Genomic DNA, 19,353 nt, shown 5'->3' with positions numbered 1-19,353 from the left:
ACTTTGGATTGCTGACCTCCCAAACTGTGTGGGAGTAAATTCATATTGTTTTAAGGCACTTGGTTTGTGGCAATTTGTTGTGGCAGTCCTAGGAAACTAATATAGTGGGTATGGGGGAAAGATGATGAGTAAAAGAGGAATCAGAGTTGAAGATATCCAAGAGGCTGTTTTTTAACAAGCTCAGGATGCATACAGGAAGTTAACTATAATGATGAGACTTCTATGGCAAGCAACGTAGAATGAGAAGGGAAGTGGGATAAAATGGAAGCCTAGGAAGTGAATTCTCCTGACAGCCCAAAAAAGAGAAGCTGGAAAGGGCATTGTCATAGCAACAAGGGTATGTAGCGCGTCAAAATGTGTGGTGTGATCAATAGGTCATAGTCATGAGATGACCTTGTAGGAAAAGGGCTGAAAGGATTTTTTATTTGACAAGTAGCCTACCAGTCAGAGTAATAGTTTTATGATTGGGAGGTGGAGGCCAGATTTTATTGGGTGAAAAATGGAAAGTAAGGGAATGGGATCAGCCAGCGTTGAGTGCCCATCCTATGACTGTAACCAAAAAATGGGAGAAGAAGGTGGGTGGGTAGTGGGAGTCAGGACATAGGGTCAAATTAATTTTTAGTTACTGTTTCAAGGAGAGGTCTTGATTCTCTCTTTCGATGCCATGAAGAAGTGATTAGTGTGGGAGAGGCTGAAGGCATAGAAAAGGTAGTTTATGGAGCTGATTTCCAAAGGAGGAAATGGGATTAGGGCAAATGTAGAGAACTTCAACGTATAATGTATTTTTCAATATGTAACAGAGGCTTAAAATTTTTCGAAGGGACCATGTTAATTTTTTCTTCACGTGGAAATGAGCATACATGTTAAACGAATGGAAACTTAACTATTTACTGAACAACATACCAGGCCCAGACTAGGTGCTTTCACATATTACATTTATTCTCCAATCTGTGGAGTTGGTCTTATGGCTCTATTTTCTAAATAAGTAGGTGAAGAGAATATCTTTTCAAAGTCATTTAATAGAAAGTAGCAGATTTGAGATCAAATGCCGGGTTTGACTGGGGCTTAAATTCACAGCTTACCATTCTAACTCAAAATACTCAGCTCATTCACTCATATTGGACATTCTTTTTTTTTTTTTAAACACTTATTTATTCATTAATATATTTATTCATTTTTCATCCTCTTAAATTAGCCACCTGTTAGCTTTTTAATGTTGTTGTTGTTTTGTTTTGTCTTATTTATTTATTTGTGTTGTTGTTGTTTTGATCTAAGCTCTATACCCAATGTGAGACTTGAACTCCTGACCCTGAGTTCAAGAGTCACATGCTCCACTGACTGAGCCAGCCAGGTGCCCCTCGAATTGGACATTCTGAACAGTCGCTGCTGAGCATGACACATGCCTGTGCTCAGTATTAGTTGTAAAGATGGTTACAAAAAAAGCAATGTGTTCACTTGGGCAATGCACCCACTGTATCCTGAAATAGTCCAAGTCATATACCCACTGAACTAGGTTTGGTTTAAACCAGGTCATTTCGGGTTTTCCATTAATTTGTACCACTTGGATTTGACAGTGCAGAAATGGGACCAGTCTACAACATGGGGGGTATAATTTTTATTTGTTTGCCTCAAGGAGGAGTGGGAGCAGTTTGTCAGGGGATGTGAGACATGTTTTCCTTACAGGGTAGATCTGGGTCAGTTCCCTGAGATGTCTGTGGAGTTTTGCCAAAAAGTATTAAGCTTCAAGTAAAACCCAGCATAAGTTGTTCCAACTCTGAGGAGTCCATGTTTTGGGTTCTAGTTTGAATGCTTTAAAAGGACATATAAACTTTTCCAGTTTAACTGCAAAATGGGGAGAATGGGGAGAAACAAAGCACTTTTTTACTCATAGATGTTTATTTTTACCAACACTTTAAATAAAGTATCTTAATTTATCCTAATTTGTTGAAAACTTTTAAATTATTTATCAATAATGGTTATTGGTCTTATTAGTCAAAGGGTTCACTTCTTTACTTTGTTGTTTTATCTCAGTATGACCCACTTGAAATATGGATTTTATTAATGAAATAAGGATTTTGTATAATAACAACAATTTAGGCTTTATCTGAAAATATCTCAAACTGTCTTACAGAAATATTGTTAAAGGTTTACTTTGTCAACTTCTTTCAGATATTTTTATCATAAAGCCATCACACAAGAACATTTAAAGATTTTTTAATATTAGTTTTAATATTCAATACTGAGTATCTTCCAATTTTTGTATGTTTGTAAGGTTATATTTTTATATTGATGTAATGATGTTATACAGTTTGTATACTATTGCAAATTTTTAAAAAACCAGCATTTTCCCTTCATATGTAAAGTAACCCGTAAAATAGTTTTTGGTTAGATAAACTTTCAGATCTCAAGGGTATGAAACAGATAATTTTCCATTTTACCAAAAGAGTACATTCTAATTTTGCTGCACCCTGTGGTAATCATTGATTTGAGAAATGAGAAAGCAAAAGAAAAACATACCCAATCCATTAAAATACATTGCTTTAAATATTAGCAACATTCAAATGTAGAATTCAGTTTTTTCAAGAACCATGTGTGCTTGCTATTGTAAATTCTTCACCAAGAATCACAGATTCTTACTCAATCTTATCTTTTTTGTCAACTCTGCCTTGTTACACTGTAATGAGTTATTCTATATTTTATTTCCAGAGCCCGTAATATTTGCCACTTAAAATACCACTAAGTTTTAACTTTAAAATTTTTGAAGTGTTTCTGAGATAATTTACATTGCAGTGAAAAATCAAGAAGTTTCAGAATTATATTAAGAAGAAAATAGGCTCTACCTATATTTCCACCATTAATTATAAAATCCTTTGCATATATGGAACTTCAAAAAAACAAAATTGAGGGTTGCCTGGGTGGCTCAGTTGGTTAATTATCTGACTCTTGATTTCGGCTCAGGTCACAATCCCAGGGTTGTGGGATCGAGCCCTGAAAGCCCTGAGTCAGGCTCTGTGCTGAGCGCAGAGCCTGCTTAAGATTCACTGTCTCTGTCTCTGTCTCTCTGCCTCTCTCTCTCTCTCTCTCCTTTTCCCTTGTTTGTGCTCTCTCTTTCTCTCCCTGTCAAATAAAATTAAAAAAAAAAAATTAAAAAAGAATTTTAGGGACTGGGTAGAAAGATACATTGGAGCTGTAGTGAAGAATTTTAATTTTTTTTTAATGTTTATTTTTGAGAGGGAGAGAGACAGAGATAGATACAGCGTGAGCAGAAGAGGGGCATTGAGAGAGGGAGACACAGAATCTGAAGCAGGCTCCAGGCTCTGAGCTGTCAGCACAGAGCCCGACTCGGGGCTCGACCCCACAGGCCGAGAGAGCATGACCTGAGCAGAAATTGTATGCTTAACTGACTGAGGCACCCAGGCGTCCCTGTGGTGAAGAATTTTGTATGCTGGCATGAAAACTTTGGACTTAAATTTGTAGCTAATTTGCATTCTTGAAAGTGTTTGAGTAGGGAGTCATATAATCAGTGTGGTACTCTATGAGTCAAAACTTATTTTGACAGGTTGTTTAGATGAGGATAAATATAAGAGTGGCATGCATTTTTAAAAGAAACCAGACAGTGAAAAAATGGTTATTTGTAGAATTGGTTTAAAAATTTTTGGTTTATGGCAATTCAGTATGAATTGGTATTGTGAAGTGCTTGTCAAACAAAAGTAGTGTATTTTTAAGTTGTATCAATAGCAGTGTCTTATCCAGAATGGAGGAAATGATGGTCCTACTCTGTTATGCTGTGGTCAAATTATTCTCCCTCTTTTCCACCAAAAAATTCCCAGAAATCTAGGGTATAACTTAAGTGCTCCCTAGAAAAGTGCAAAGTTTCAATGAAATTTTATATTCATCTTACAAGTAAGTATAAATTTTGCATTCTACTTCTTTTTAACAATTTTTTAAAAAGTTTATTTATTTATTTTGAGAGAGCACATGCATGAGTGGTGGTGGCGCAGAGAGAAGGAGACAGGATACAAAGCCCACTCTGCACTGTCTGTGCAGAGCCCCATGCAGGGCTTGAACTCACAATGGTGAGATGATGACTGGAGCTGAAGTCCAACACTTAACCAACTGAGCCACCCAGGTGCCCCTGCATTCTAATTTATAACATGTTTCTTTTTTTTTTTCTTTTAATTTTTTTTAATGTTTATTTCTGAGACAGAGAGAGACAGAGCATGAGTGGGGGAGGGGCAGAGAAAGAGAGGGAGACACAGAATCCAAAGCAGGCTCCAGGCTCTGAGCTGTCAGCACAGAGCCTGACGCGGGGCTTGAACTCACAAACCGTGAGATCATGACCTGAGCCAAAGCCAGTCGTTCAACCGACTGAGCCACCCAGGCGCCCCTCTTTTGTTTTAATTAATATAAATATTCTTTAATATATATAGTAAAAAGTAAGACTGCTTTGATATTCAAAATTTATCACGTGGTTGTGAGTACCTTCTGGCACACAGTCTAATACTTCCAAGGATACAGGTTTTCTACCTGAGGAAGCACACAGCCTTAGCTGTATATGGGACCCACAGGCTCTTAATAGACTAAGAATTCTCTCTGAGTTTAACAGATAGGCACACAATTCAGATTTCCATTGATTAGAGTTTGTATTGCATGGATTAACCTAGATAGTCATATTACTGCTAATATCAAAGTATTTGGTAATATGTTTACATAAACATATATGTGCACTTATTATAAAAAAATCATAAAAATATTGTTATATTAAAAAATGGAGGCCTGTATTTGTAGCTCCTGAGGTGGTGAGGCAAGGTTGAACAGCTTTGAGATATTACACTTTGTTGCAACATTTGTGGGCTTTTGTGTTTTGTTTGGTCATGTCCCTATTTCTTAAATTAGTGTTTTGAGGGAGACAGATGTTGAATAAATAAAATTTTGCAAATTATTATTTAGGAAACTTTAAAATTAAAATGTTTTCTTGTTTTATTTGTGTTTAGTTATTTAGTTTCTTTTATACTCTCTTCTCTATTTTACTTACACCAAGATTTCTTCAAAAACTATTTTTTAATGTTTATTTATTTTTGACAGAGAGAGAGTGAGAGAGCAAGTGAGTGAGAGAGAGCGCACAAGCAGGGGAGGGGCAGAGAGAGAGAGAGAAACACAGAATCTGAAACAGGTTCCAAGCTCTGACCTGTTAGCACAGAGCCCAACATGGGGCTTGAGCCCACAAACTGTGAGATCATGACCTGAGCCAAGGTTGGACGCTTAACCAACTGAGCCACCTAGGTGCCCCCAAAAGCTCTTCTAAGAGTTGCTAAACTGAAAGGGAAAGTATCTTCCCTATTACCAGCTCCAGACCAGCTTTTAGTGATTTGGTTACCAGACCATGTAGCTCCCTTGAGTTTGATGTTATTATAGTTATAACAAAAGGGGTGCAGGCAATGTGTTTATTTTAGCTATAATACTGGATGGGTTGTATCACGGCAGAGCTATCTACTTATTTGCTCAGAATGGTTCATCATAGTTTACAGAGAGAGCAGCCCCAAATTCAGGAGATTAGTTTTCATTTTATTTTTTAGTAAATTGCTTTACTACCCATCCCTGCTTAATTAAGAGGTTAAAAATGCCTTATCCGCATGTATTTTACAATTTTGTCTAGGCGCATTATTTTGTAATCATTATTAAATATAGTATAAACACCTCCTTAATGCTAAGGAATATGCCAGGCACCGAGGAAACCAGGTTGAACAGAATGAGGTTCTAGTCCTTGAACAACATGGGGTTAATGTTGAGTAGGTAAATAATTGTAAAACTATGTGACTAATGCCATCACAGTAGTATGAATCAGTTGTAGAGATGCTCAGAGGTAGTTATATGTAATTCTAAAATCAGGGACAGTTTCTCAGAGGAGGTGATGTTATTGCTAAATCTTGACAGATAACCAATAGTTTGCCAGGCAAAGGGGAATGTGTCCTAGGAAGAGGAAAGAGGCCTAAAGTGTGTAGTGTGTTTAGGGAACTATAATTAAATCACATAGTGGACCCAGCAGGTGTGGCTGGAAGTTTGATGGGAAGTAGATTCAGAAGTGCCTTCCATGCCATGCTAAATAGCTTGGACTTGACTGATGGTTTTAAAGTAGTGGAGTAGCAGAATCTTATTTGTACTATGGTATACTGGCTGCAAGCCCATGTTTCCCAAGGCACCTGCCTCTTCCTGCACAACAGAGAGGTAAGAGACAGTGAAGAAGATAGGGGCAAGGCTGTACTCATGTTCTGATGTGTGAGCAAGTTTTTAGATTGGTAGATTGAGTCGTTGCCTTTGTCCTAAGAGGTAGGTCGGATATAAATGGAAAAATATGACTAATTTAGATTTGTTGAATATAGAACTGATACATTGAAACTGAGTATGTAAATGTAGGTTTAACTATTGACAAGAATTGAAGGTCTTTCCTTGACATTGCTATACTTAAATAGAGTTATGTGTTAAAACATTTCAGGAATAGGCTTATAAAGTTCTTATGTTTTCCCCATTTTTTTGGTCTGTTAACAGGCACTATCTAAATAGCAAAGTTCTTTGAAATTATGAAAGCTTTGAAAGTCACATTTTAAATCTGATTGAAAAAAGAATGACCTCCTTTATGTGTGTGTGCTTTTTAAAATAGACTTTTTTGGCCACAGATTCTGGCTCTGATGCATTAGTTTTCTGTCTGCTTCTCTAAAGATCCAAGGATAGAGTTTAAATTAAGGATACATTCAAGAGTACCCTTCAGGGTAGGACCTAGCTCTGCACTGATTTCTATTTAGTGACAGTTGGAGAGCATTCTGAGAAATGTGTATAGATTATGTGATTAGTCACTTAGGGCCCCTGGCCTCCTGTTAACCTGGCCCTCTTGAGAAGCAGTGCACTGGGAGCAGCTGGGGTTGGTTGGGGGGGACTCAGTGCTGTTGCCTAGCAGTCCCAGAGGAGCAGTCATTAGGGGTTGTTGCCGAGCAACCAAGGGGCCATGGTGGTGCATCATCCCCCATGAGGTGTTACGGTAGTGGGCCTGTGGATGAAGCAGTACAGTTTGGCAGGGGGCCAAGCCTCCCTCAGAGGCACAAGGGTTGTTAGCAGTAAGTATTTGACCTTAGGATCAAAGATGATAAGTTATGTTCTATGACCATGCAAGCAATTTATGGAATTATTGATGTAAATTTAATTAAACATGAACTGGGAGCAAGTCAGGTAGCTGTCGCAGCTAAAATTCTCATTCAACTATGTTCATTCCAGTTTCTTTCTCCTTCAGGCTTAGTTTGCAAGGCAAGGTTTCTGGGTAATGGAAAGTAATTTTTTCTTTATGCCTCATGGAATATGTAACTTTCCCTATTAACTTTATTTAGCCAAAGCAAGTATGTACATTTGAGAAAAATCAGCAAGTTAATTCTGGTTTGGTCAAATCAGAAGATAATTTCACCAGGCCCACATCTTATTTTATTTTTAATATTTGACACAGTCCATAAATGGCTCTTCAGGAGAGTCGATAAAATGTCAAGACTAATCAGCTTTTGTAAGAAGGCTGAATTTTGCTTTTAGGATTGAAAGTTGCCTGTGTTGAGCAATGGCTTCTCCTGAAGATCCAGGCGCATGTTTTAAAGGACAAAATTGAGCTCTTTCAATATCTTGGAATAACACATAGTTGCATCAGAGGCTAAAGTGTGAAGCAGAGGAACGTGCAGCTGTCAGATTTGAGAAATAATTAACACTGACCAGCAAGAGAGAAGTGATAGGAACCTGATTTCCTTTCCTCTCACTTTGTTTTCATCTAGTATTTCTGGCCTTGGGCTTTAACTGTTTGCCTGCTGCTGTGAGTACAAAGGGAAAGCTTCTCTGTTGCATTAGGGTCTATATTCCTTGAGGGAACTATATTCTTTACAAAAAAAAAAAAAAACAAAAAACTTAAAAGTTTAAAAATTCCTCTCAAAAATTTCACACAGATTTTTGTTTTACACCCATGCATGCACACTCGCTAATATGTCTAAGCCATTCAGTTAGAGGACTACTTGGATATATATATCAATAGTAATAGAAAATTTAAATGTTTTTCTAAGATGCCTTATTTATAGCTGCTTACCACGTAAGAGTGATCATGATCATTTTGCTGTTTTTATCATATGCATCATTGGTAGGAGCATTCTACTTATTTTTGTTATATAAGAATATTAATAAATCTAGAGGCACCTGAGTGGCTCAGTCTGTTAAGCGTCTGACTTCAGCTCAGGTCATGATCTCACAGTCCATGGGTTTGGGCCCTGCGTCGGGCTCTGTGCTGACAGCTCAGAGCCTGGAGCCTGCTTCGGATTCTGTGTCTCCCTCTCTCTGCCCTCTCCTGCTTATACTGTCTCCCTCTGTCTCTGTTTCTCTCTCTCTCAAAAATAAGTAAACATAAAAAAATTTTTTTAATTAAAAAAAAGAATATTAATAAATCTAAAACATTAAGCACAGTATGTCTTGGGAATTTTTCTATATGACTTCAATTAAGTACATGTGTCATTTAACCCTCGCAACAACTGTATGTGATAGGTGCTATTATTAAGGATATTTTACATTTGGGGAAATCTAGGCCTGCCCAGAAAGGTTAAGTAACGAGATCAAATGTACACAGTACAGATTTATAATCAGAAAGTATGTCTTTAGAATCTGTGCTCTCAGTCATTACAGAATTCTTTAAGTACCATATTATTTCATGAGGACAACCCAGTCAGTATTCACAACAGACTTGTTTTGGGTTTTAATGATATAATGCAAGAGAGTGCAAACTAAGTTTGCCTATTTTATTTTATTCTTTGGGCCTATACTCTATAGCAGGGGGATTTTTAAATTATGCTTCTTTCCATCCACCCAAATTCTGTGAACATGAAAAATAAATTCAGCAGCAGTTAGCATTAAAGTTGTTTCTCTTTGGTATGAGATATGCAGGAATGGGAAGTGGTTAAAAGAAAAATGAGAGGAAATGAATAAGTGAATTATTTTTGAATCAATCCTCCAAAAAATTCGTATTTCCTAGAGCTTTGAAGCAAAACGATAACTATTGTTTAGTCATAAAAGAAAAATAATATAGGGAAAAAGTTATATATAGAAGCTAGGTCAGTAGTCCCAAGAATATTGTGAGGCATCATGATGCATAGTGGATTAATCACAGGCTTTAGAGTCAGATCTGAATTTGAATTCTGTCTCTGTGACGTATTAGGTATGTGACCTTAGGGAGGTATCTCACCATCTCTAAGCTTTGAAAAAAGTCTGCTATGTAGTAGATTAATTGTGATGATTACATGGAAGAAAATGCTAAGTGTCTAGCAAGGCTCATGACACAGAACACGTGTTTATTAAATGTTAAAACCTCTTTGTCTCATTTCTGTCCCAGCAGCAGCAGCAACACCAACAGCAAAGTAAAAAGAGAATTATCCAGAGGACCTGACAGGTCAAGGGAATTTCACAGTGGAATTATGGCAGCAAAGTTTGTCAATATTTTTAGGACAAAGTTGATCAAGTTTGCCAAATTCCTATAATAAAGGCAGTTATACAATGCTGGCATTACATTTTTAATTAGAAAACTTGTTTTTACTTTGCCTATTACACATGTTTATGATATTGACTTGAATCTAAGAAGACAGCTGGCTGTTTAACTATTTGTATTAACTGCATGGGAAACATGAATATATCTGATTCTTTGTCATTTTCATCAGTTCCTCTTAATTCATTTTTCAGCTACTAAGATTTCATTCAAAAATTGTTTAATTAATAATTTCAGATAAAGTAGAAATGTGACATTTAGGTTGAATTTTGATTTTGGTCATTTATATGTATTTCTTATCAACTACTCTAGCTGTAACCTTCTGTCTCCTGAAACGGTCTGTGTTTCCTCCGTGGTGTCTACCTTGTGGTAGACAACAGTTTTCTGACTGACTGACTGACTGAATGAATGAATGAATGAAACAGGTTATTTACAATTTTATGTATGTGCAATAGCTACCAAAACTTTTGAAAATATAGTAGTTGTCAAGGATTTGGCTAGTTGGTTTAAAAATTGTTATAGAAATCAAGCATATATAGTAGGAAAAATAGGAGAGAATAGGTTGAGTTAACGAGAGAGAAACAAGAACAAATAGAAGAATTTGAATAGAATAATGCTAATTTTACTGTGAAGACTTTTATACATGAATACATGTGTTTTCCATATTTCCACCAAAGTATAAATTCATGGTATAAATTCATTTTTTAAAGAAACGCATAGAGCAAAAGTGAACATAAAACATTTGCAAATCTTGGTTTTAAAGTTATGATACATCTTTTGCTCCTGCAAGTAAAGATGTATGAACTTTCTATTCAGTAATCACTACCTGAGTACTTACAGTATGTCGTGCTAAGTCCCATGGATGGATGAATAAAACATTCCCGTTCAAGATGTTCACAGGCTGCTAAGGAAGATTGTTACACACAGAGCCGTAAGGCATAGCTGCCATGATTAGTGCGTCGGAGAGTTATGAACAAAGTGATTTAGTGGCAGGGATTATGATTAGTCTCAAACTGGAGCAATTCCAAAGAGCTTTACAAGGGAAGCAGCATTTGAGTTGGGATCCCTTAAGGATGGCCTAGATACTGCTAATTGAGAGCAAAAGATGATGTACATTGTAGGCAGAGGAGCAGCGTGGTTTCTATGTGGGCTGTTGGTGCAATTCTTTTGGCATTTGTTTCTAGCCCAGTATGGCCAACAGGTTCAAACCAGTACATCTTATCACATCTTGTGCAAAGTCTCATGTATGGAAGGTACTCAGTAAGTATTGATTTTGAGCATCTAAATGAATAAACAAACAAACTTCCAGATCCTTCTTAATATGTGACAATAATTTCAAATACAATTATACTTCATTGAGAGTTATTTTATTTACTTGGTTGTATCTATGCAACTCAAAGGAGAATTTAGACTTTGTGAACTCCGATTAACATTCATGTCACCCAATTTTAAGAAAATATAGCTGTGGCCTTTATTCCTATCACTCTGCCCTTCTCTTGCTTTACTTAATTTCTACACTTTCTTTAGTTTGTTTAGATGCATGAGTTCAAATATATCCCCCCATCCTTTTTTTAAGTCTAAAATATACACTTCCTTGAACTGAGGCTACAATGCTGTTTATATATGAAATGATATTTGGGTTGATATTTTGTATTTTCTCTTTAGAAGCAAAACAAAGTCATCCTGTTATACACATTCCACATTCTCCAGTTAAAACCTACAACAGAATGATAGAGAATAGGCATATATTTCATATCTGAAAGTGTCCAGTAATGTATGGAGTAATTATCTGAGTTTTTAGGAGACTGCACTAACATTTGTGCCATAAATGACAGTTGGATTATTTCAGTTATGGTAGTTTTAGCCAATTAAAATTTGTCACGGTTTTGAGCCCCTTTTCCTTTTCTTTCCTCTTTAGATTCAGCATGTCTTAGAAATCCAAATATGTTAGAGTATGATTCCTTTGGTATTTTCCCCCACTTTGGAAGCCCAAACAAAATCCTTTAGAGCATCATAGTCCCAGAAGGAAGCTGCAAGACTTAAAAGTGTGATCACAGCTACCTTTTCTAGGATCCCAATCTGAATCTAGAGTTAACACACAAGAAGCACATTTTTTATTGTTGCAGTTCTTTGGGGAGGGTAATAATAGTATTGCATATTTGGTATTTTATTGTATGTGATCACCCTTGATTCCCAGAACAGCCTATAGAGATAAGCAAGATAAATATTTCCATCCCCATTTGATAAACAAAGCTCTGCCATTTACCTAACAAGAAAGGAGATGACTCCTCAAAGTCAACAGGTGATAAATGGATGAACTGGATGAACTGGAACTAGAACTAAGATCACTGTTTCTGCCCTTTATTACCATGCCCTTGGACTTTCTTGTGCTGGATTACTTGTAAGCTATGAGGAAATATGAGAAGCAAAGGAAAAAGAAGAGTAATGAAATTATTTGAAAACTACCTTAAAAGATGGCTAGCATAATGCTGTTGGCATTTGGGGGACAAGATACTTCATTTGAGAATAATGGTTAAACATTTCCGCTATGTATAATTCTGGGGTTTTATACAAATTAAAAGTTCAGTTAGTGTCCCAACATGAATGGTGTGTGGAATATGGACTGGAAAAGGCTTGCGTCGAACCAGGGAGCCTACTGAGCGATGTTGTAACATCTGAAAGAACTGATGGGGTGGAGGAAGATGTGGGCATATGGTAATGGAATTGGAAGAGTGAGCTGAGGAACATTCTGAGCCTGAAATAGACAGAGTTTGGTGGTTTATGGGGAAGAGGGGTGAGAAGAAAACAGCAGACAGCTCTGGACTCTTTCCTGCTCTGAATAACCCTCGTAAAGTTAGACAGCACATATAAACATAGGAATATTGACGATACTGGCCCCACACTTTGTAGAAAAAGGAACAGATAATCTCCCTAACATGAAGCATGGTGCTCTCATCTAGGACAACTAAACATTTACCACATGCTCAAATATGTAGACGGCCCCAGTGAAAGGGGACCTGGGTTCAGCCACCTCTGTCAGGAATATATGTAGAAGTGAAAATAACCAATTTGTTTTCTGTACAATTAGTTTTAAAATAGGGGCTTTTGATATGTAAATACTTAAAAGAGTGTGAATAGGAAAACCTAGCAAGTGGATCAGATGCCTATTCACAGCAAATTTTCAAGCTACTTCTTGATATGGAGGCATTAGGTGTAGACTAAATTTTACTGGGTTCATTTTATCTTCCATAATTCCAAATATTATGGGGAAAACAATGTCTTTGCTTCTTGGCGTTGGAATTCAAATATGGATTGCTGCAGGGATTTGGTGCTTTTAAAATCACACATTTGAGAAAGGTTGTCACTCATCTAGTGAATCTATTTTCATTGGAAATTTGGAGAGCTGAAGAAAAGTATATATCTTGCTATATAGGTGATTTCATTATTCAGTAAGAATGTGTGTGACTGCTCATGTTACACAGTCTTAGAAGCAAAACTGAAGAACGATTGCTCAGAACACAACTGATGAGTTTGAACAGTGAACAAAATAATAATAAGAAACACACTCCTCATTTATAAGGGAGTATTGAGCTGCTTACTCAAGGAAATTTATCCTGTTCCTGCTATAAATCAGAAGAGTATTAAAAAAAATCAGGATGAGGAATGGAAAAATAACAATGAATGTTGTTTTAAAATTGTGCAGCATTTTGTTGTTAAATTAGACAATGTTATTGCCGAAGGAACCATGTGTTCTTTTCCAAAATAGACAGGGAATGAGAGATGTTAATCTTAATAAATCTTTTTCCCCCTTTGTTTCCTTCAGGGGTCACGGGTATACTGAAAGGCACTTGATCAAGAGAAATCTGGGGGAAGCTGGAAACCATCAAGTTATTGAGGCCACACAGGGCAGAAAAGATAGAAGTAGGTGCACTTTTGATCCATTGATCCTGCTATTGAGGATGTCCCTAAAAATATCTTTGTTGCTATAAAGCCAGAGGACAGCAAAGAAAAGGTGCAGTGGTAGTCTTTATTTTAGAAAAAAAAGTCAATACAGTTTAATCGAAGCTTGGTAGAATCTATTGTTAATGTCAGATTAATAGCAAATAACGCATGCTGAGAATTCGAGATTGACATTTTCATCTTGTGTTTGCTGGAGACCAGTGATTAGTACAGAGGCTGAGCCTAGCTTGGTATTTACATTCTTAGTTGTGCTTGTTTAAGTTGTTCTTAGCAGAGGACGTCAGCTTACCAAAATTGTTTAAAATTTATAGTCTTTAAAACAGAAGAGAAACTCACTAGGTCTATCAGGTCAATTCTAATCTCCTCAGAGACCATAGTAAATACAAGCAACTATTTCTTTTTTTTTAAGTTTATTTATTTATTTTAAGAGAGAGAGTGTGCAGGAGGGGTAGAGGGAGAAAGAGAGAAAGGCAGAGCCTGACACAGGGCTCGAACTCACTAACTGTGAGATCATGACCTGAGCTGAGCCAAGAGCCAGATGCTTAACTGACTGAGCCACCCAGGTGCCCCCAAATAAATATTTCTTGATGATACTGATTGGTGGACAAAATGTGAAATACTCTTTTTTGAGAAACAGATTTCTTTGTGCTGGTGATATGTGTCTATATATCCATATATACCATGTATTTCATATTTACAAATAACGTATATATGATAATAATTATATATGTATATACATATATATATACATGATACCCATTTGTGTAGGTGAATATGAATATATACAGATCTCTGTATATACTCATATGTATATATAGAATATATGTCACATATATTTATATCTGTGTATGTTTTTATTCACCTATTGTGTCCTTTAAAAATGAGGCTACATTCATGTTGCAATCTTAATATTTCACAAAAATTCTATTACATTGGTAGGACTTATATTTGAGGCCACTTCACTGATTTAGTGCTGTGTTCTCCCAGCCAAAGAGAGAGGCCTGCCCCCACCCTTGCACTTCAGATGGCAGATCAGAAAACATGGAGTAAGCGTCAGCCTGTGTGAAGGTTCTAACATTCTCCTCCCACTCTCAGATTCCCATGAGAACAAAAAGCTCCAAGGGAACAGGAAAGAGTGGAAGACATTAAATTTGGTTTAGGCTCATTGCCTGGTTTTCTCAAAACCAGTACAACTTTTTTTAATGACCCACAGTAGTTTCATGGAGACAGTGGCAATACGTTCATTTTCATGTGTTATTGGAGCATTTTTACTTTCATGTCAACTTTTAAATTTAAGACTGCAGAGAGTAACACGTCTTAATTGAAATATACCTTTTATTATGAAACAATTTCATACCAATAGTTTTATCAAAAGCACTTATCTTTCCCTATAAATAAACAAAATCTCCATACTAAGAAAAAATAGCAAGTAAAATTGTAAACGTTAATTTTGTATTTAAGGAAAATTAAGACTAACAAAATAATTTATTGAGTCTTTATTGTGGGTGGAGTATATAGTGATTTATAAAGATAATCTTCTGTAATCCTCACAAAAACTCCATGTGAGGAAGGTAAGGAAAGAATGTTTTTCTCTGTGATAAAAATGCACCTTGCCAAGTGCACACATTTAGCCAGTGGGTGGTGAAGTTAGGATTTGAGCCTAATTTTGTCTGATGCTTAAGCCTATGTTCTTGACCAGATTGGATAGCAAGATTTGGCAGGAGCTAAAATATTCTGGTTTAGATGAGTAAAGTATCTTGTTTTCATCAGGTATTTATAATCGGTGGTTGAAAATACACATTTTTCCCGAACACTTTATCTCATATTCTATGAACTCTACAAAAGAGATGAACACTTTTCTGATTCATTTAATAAAAAAAGCATAACACTAAATCCCCCCCCCACACTAGTAAAAGTAAGACAAAAAAGAATCACAGAAATTCATTGAAATACTGGACATAGGAATGTAGGAATCAACAAAATAGAATTATACAATAAATGATGTTTATTCTAGGAATGTACAAGTGGTTCAATATTGGGAAATTTATTAAAATAATTTTATAGTAATAGACTAAAGAATAAAACTCCTACTTTTTATTTCTTAATAAAATTCCAAATAACATTTGTTAAAATGCAACTCTATTTCTCTTAAGAAAAAACACATATATACAACAGAGTAACTTAGGAATAGGGAGATATTATTAAACTGTGAAAAAGCAATTTCAAGAAAACAAAAATGTTAGAGGCTTACTGGGTGCTCAATTTCATCATTTATAATTAACATCATTCTATAAATTCTAGCCAATACAACAAATTTTTTAAAAGACTAACATTTTTAAAACTTTAATTATATATGCTAGAAACTGTTCTAAATACTTTACAAATATTAACTCATTTAATTTTCACCACAATCCTAGGATACGAACTATTATCATCTTCATTTTATAAATCAAGAAGCTGAGGCCCAGAGAAACTAAGTAACTTGGCCAAGTTCTCACAGCTAATAAGTGATTAGAATTCAAGCGGTTTAACTCATGTGTCTTTAATGTCAAATAATATGGTATGCTGACTCTCAAAGGTTTTAATTATTAGAAAAGAGGTGACATCTTTTTCACTTAAAAATGATTATATTTTTTATGAAAAATCCCAGAAAATTAACTGAAGAACTATTAGAATAAGAAACTATTAACTTGCCATACAAAAGATAAATGTGAATAAATCCATTGACTTTTCGATAACAGCTAAAACGTGATGAGGAAATCTCATTTATAATAGCAATAAAATATTGTGTATCTATGAGTAAACTGTGTAAGAAATTAAGGCTTAAATGTGTAAGGCTTAAATGAAGACAATAATATTTTATTGAGAAACACAAAATAAGATTAGCCGTAATGGAGATTTATACTGTATTCCTGGATGAGAATAGCAAATGTTGTAAGGGTGTTGGCTTCCCCAAAATAATTTATAAAGTCAATGCAATTCCACTTAAAAACACAGAGATTTTGGGGTGCCTGAATGGCTCAGTCCATTGAGTGTCCTACTTCTGCTCTGGTCATGAGCTCACAGTTCGTGACTTCAAGCCCCACACACTGACAACGTGGAGCCTGCTGCAGATTCTCTGTCTCCCTCTCTCTCTGTCCCTCCCCTGCTCACACACTGTCTCAAAAATAAATAAGTAAATAAAATAAAATGAAAACAAAATAAAAACAGATTTTTAGGAATATGTTGGCAAAATGATTATTAAAATTCATGTGAAAGAAGGGGCAGCCTGGGAAAGCACATTTTTGAGAAAGAATAATAAGGAAGGAATTTTATTTCCAAGTATTAAAAAATATTATAAAGTTACCATTACTAAGATGATATAGTAATTTTACTAAAACAGAGACTTAGAGGAACTAAGTCAGCTTGAAAATTCCCCAAAGAAATTTAAGCACATAAAGGTAATGTATAATAAAGACAGCATTTCATGTTAGGGGAGAAAATACTGACTATTACATGAACACAGTTCCAATAATTGGTTAATGTTAGGAAATCCTGTAAATTTGGATCTTCTATTCACACAAGATACAAATATCTATCAAATTAAAGAAGAAAGAACAGTGAGACATAACTAGAAGAAAATGGATTGGTGAATACTTTTATAATCTTGTCTAATATGACATCAAGGGCAGAAACCATAATTGAAGCTTTATAGAATTGAAAATGAACATATTAAAACTTCTGTACATATAAGGAGAAAAAAGATTCAAGCAGCATGCCTAATAATGTAAAATTTGAAAATTATTTTTTCTTGATTTTTTGGGAATTAATAAATCAGCAAGTTCTGACTAATATTCCAAAACACCACTCTCTGAAGGCTTAATAAAGCAGAGCCCATTCTGGCATAGTAGTCATTTGGTATTGCACCTGCTGTAGGCACAAAGCATTACAGACATTTTGTAGGGTGAATATATAGTATGTCTTAGCTAAAAATAAAGATTGGACTCTAGAAATGACCAAATAGTGACAGAGAAATTAGGATTATTCCACCTAAAAAGGTCAACGAAATTTGAGTTAAACTATCCAAGAAAGTAAGGAATTTCAGGTAGACAGTTTTATAATTCTTACATATTCCAAAGCATTTCATTTCAATAGAAGTTATTGACAATATGATTGAGTAATGTTTGAATTTGTATAATGAGTTAAAATGTTATCTCTAATAAAAATGAAATCATTCCAGTTTCCTGTCTTGGATTATGTCATAGTGGATAATTGCAGAGGAATGTCATGATGATCAAATTTGGAGAGAAGTATTTCCTGTTTTATTGTAGAGCATAGTACAAGAAAGGTTGTTTTCTTCATCTCCCTCTAGAGTAGCTTTGCTCCTTCAATGCTGGAGCCCTATAACAAGTGGGAAAGCAAAATTCATTGTCATCAATGGACAAAGAAATAAAGGAAAAAAGTTTGATTTTATTTTAAATATCCCAGGTAATATCAGCTTGCACTATGACAATTCACACTAACACTAACAAAACAGTAATATTCTATCTTGGACCCTATTAGAAAAGTTGCTAAACTCTGAGCCCCAAATATCTCATGAGAAAGAGTAACCAGCAGACCCATGAACCTCCTAATCTTTTTTCTGTTCTCATTCAGTCCTTCTCAGTGTCTTTGGTCAATGTGTTGATTCTTGGCCACTGCTATTCCTCCTGAGGTCACTGCCCCTGCTGCATGCCTTTCCATGGTGGACCCCCCCCACCTCTGCCTCTTCTCCATCTGTGGTGGCCTTTTGACTCCAGGGTCAAATTGCCCAATGTTCTGCATTCATCCACCTTTCCCCTTCTTTCTAACTTGACCATTGCTCTTGGATCAGGTTTGTTTTTTTAACTCTTTTTATCTACCAACTCTAAAGAGTTTTCTCTTTCTCTTATGCATGGGCCAGAACTATTAATAGGTGGCTTTTTGCCTTAGAGGTCTTGGTGCTGGGGATTGGCTAACAGCCATTATCAGTGTCCTTCCTATAAAAAAATTTAGGTACTTATGCAGTTATATCCTTGGCAGATTTCTCCTGCTGGCTCATGATGCATGCCTAGAAATGTCTGAATCTTAAAAAAAAAAAAGAAAGAAAAAGAAAAAAAAAGATTCATCCAGCTTAGTCCCTAGCTCTAATACCCCTGCTAAAAAAAATATTGATTAAAACATACATTTTTTTGTTCATAGATATACACTTAGTATGTATATATTATTGACCATCCTCAGAAAAAGGCCTGGAGATAGCCAAAAGGAATGTATAGAATGTTTTCTTTCTTTTTTTAAAGAGTTTATTTATTTATTTTGAGAGAGACAGAAAGAGAGCACAAGTGGGAGAGGGGCAGAGAAAGAGGGTGACAGAGGATCTGAAGCAGGCTCTGCGCTGACAGCAGAGAGCACTGTGTGGGGCTTGAACTCACAAATTGCGAGATCATGACCTGAGCTGAAGTCAGACGCTTTAACCTCCTGAACCACTCAGGTACCCCTAGAATATTCTCTTCCCATAATAAAAGCAAAAGAGAGGCTTAGCCATTTTGTGTTAAATAAGAGTAACAAAACTGAACAAGTACAACCCTAAAGATAAAGAAATCAATCTTGTTGATTTCATGCTAGCCGGACTGTCATCTTTGCAGATTGTTAGAAAACTGTTTGTGAAGCAGTCAGTTCTGGAGAGAAAAATGGGCAACAAAACAAATAAACAACAAACAAAAGAGCAGAACAAACAGACACCCCTGTAAAGGGGAGGAAAGCACTAATTGTTAGTGATCAAAATACTAGTCTTTTATTGTTTGTAGAGTTTGCAAAACTCATTTTCTCATTAATTATTTATTGAGCAC

The 19,353-nt window shown here is 35.8% G+C and overlaps 1 protein-coding gene across 12 annotated transcripts in view; it reads left to right on the top strand.

Annotated features, from left to right (window-relative positions):
- PKIB (cAMP-dependent protein kinase inhibitor beta) overlaps window positions 1–19,353 on the top strand; it is a 176,672-nt gene that overhangs the window by 79,263 nt on the left and 78,056 nt on the right. For 9 of the 12 annotated variants that reach the window (XM_053222320.1, XM_027056990.2, XM_053222319.1 and 6 more), the window contains one exon: window positions 13,371–13,468. The exons of the other annotated variants lie outside the window; for them this stretch is intronic. The gene's annotated coding sequence lies outside the window, so the exon portion shown is untranslated. The remainder of the gene's footprint in view (window positions 1–13,370; window positions 13,469–19,353) is intronic. 12 annotated transcript variants of the gene reach the window in all.

The sequence above is a fragment of the Acinonyx jubatus genome, chromosome B2 (genome assembly GCF_027475565.1).
Source record: "Acinonyx jubatus isolate Ajub_Pintada_27869175 chromosome B2, VMU_Ajub_asm_v1.0, whole genome shotgun sequence".
NCBI classification, from domain to species: Eukaryota; Metazoa; Chordata; class Mammalia; order Carnivora; family Felidae; genus Acinonyx; species Acinonyx jubatus.
This window is presented reverse-complemented; position numbering and strand designations above follow the sequence as displayed.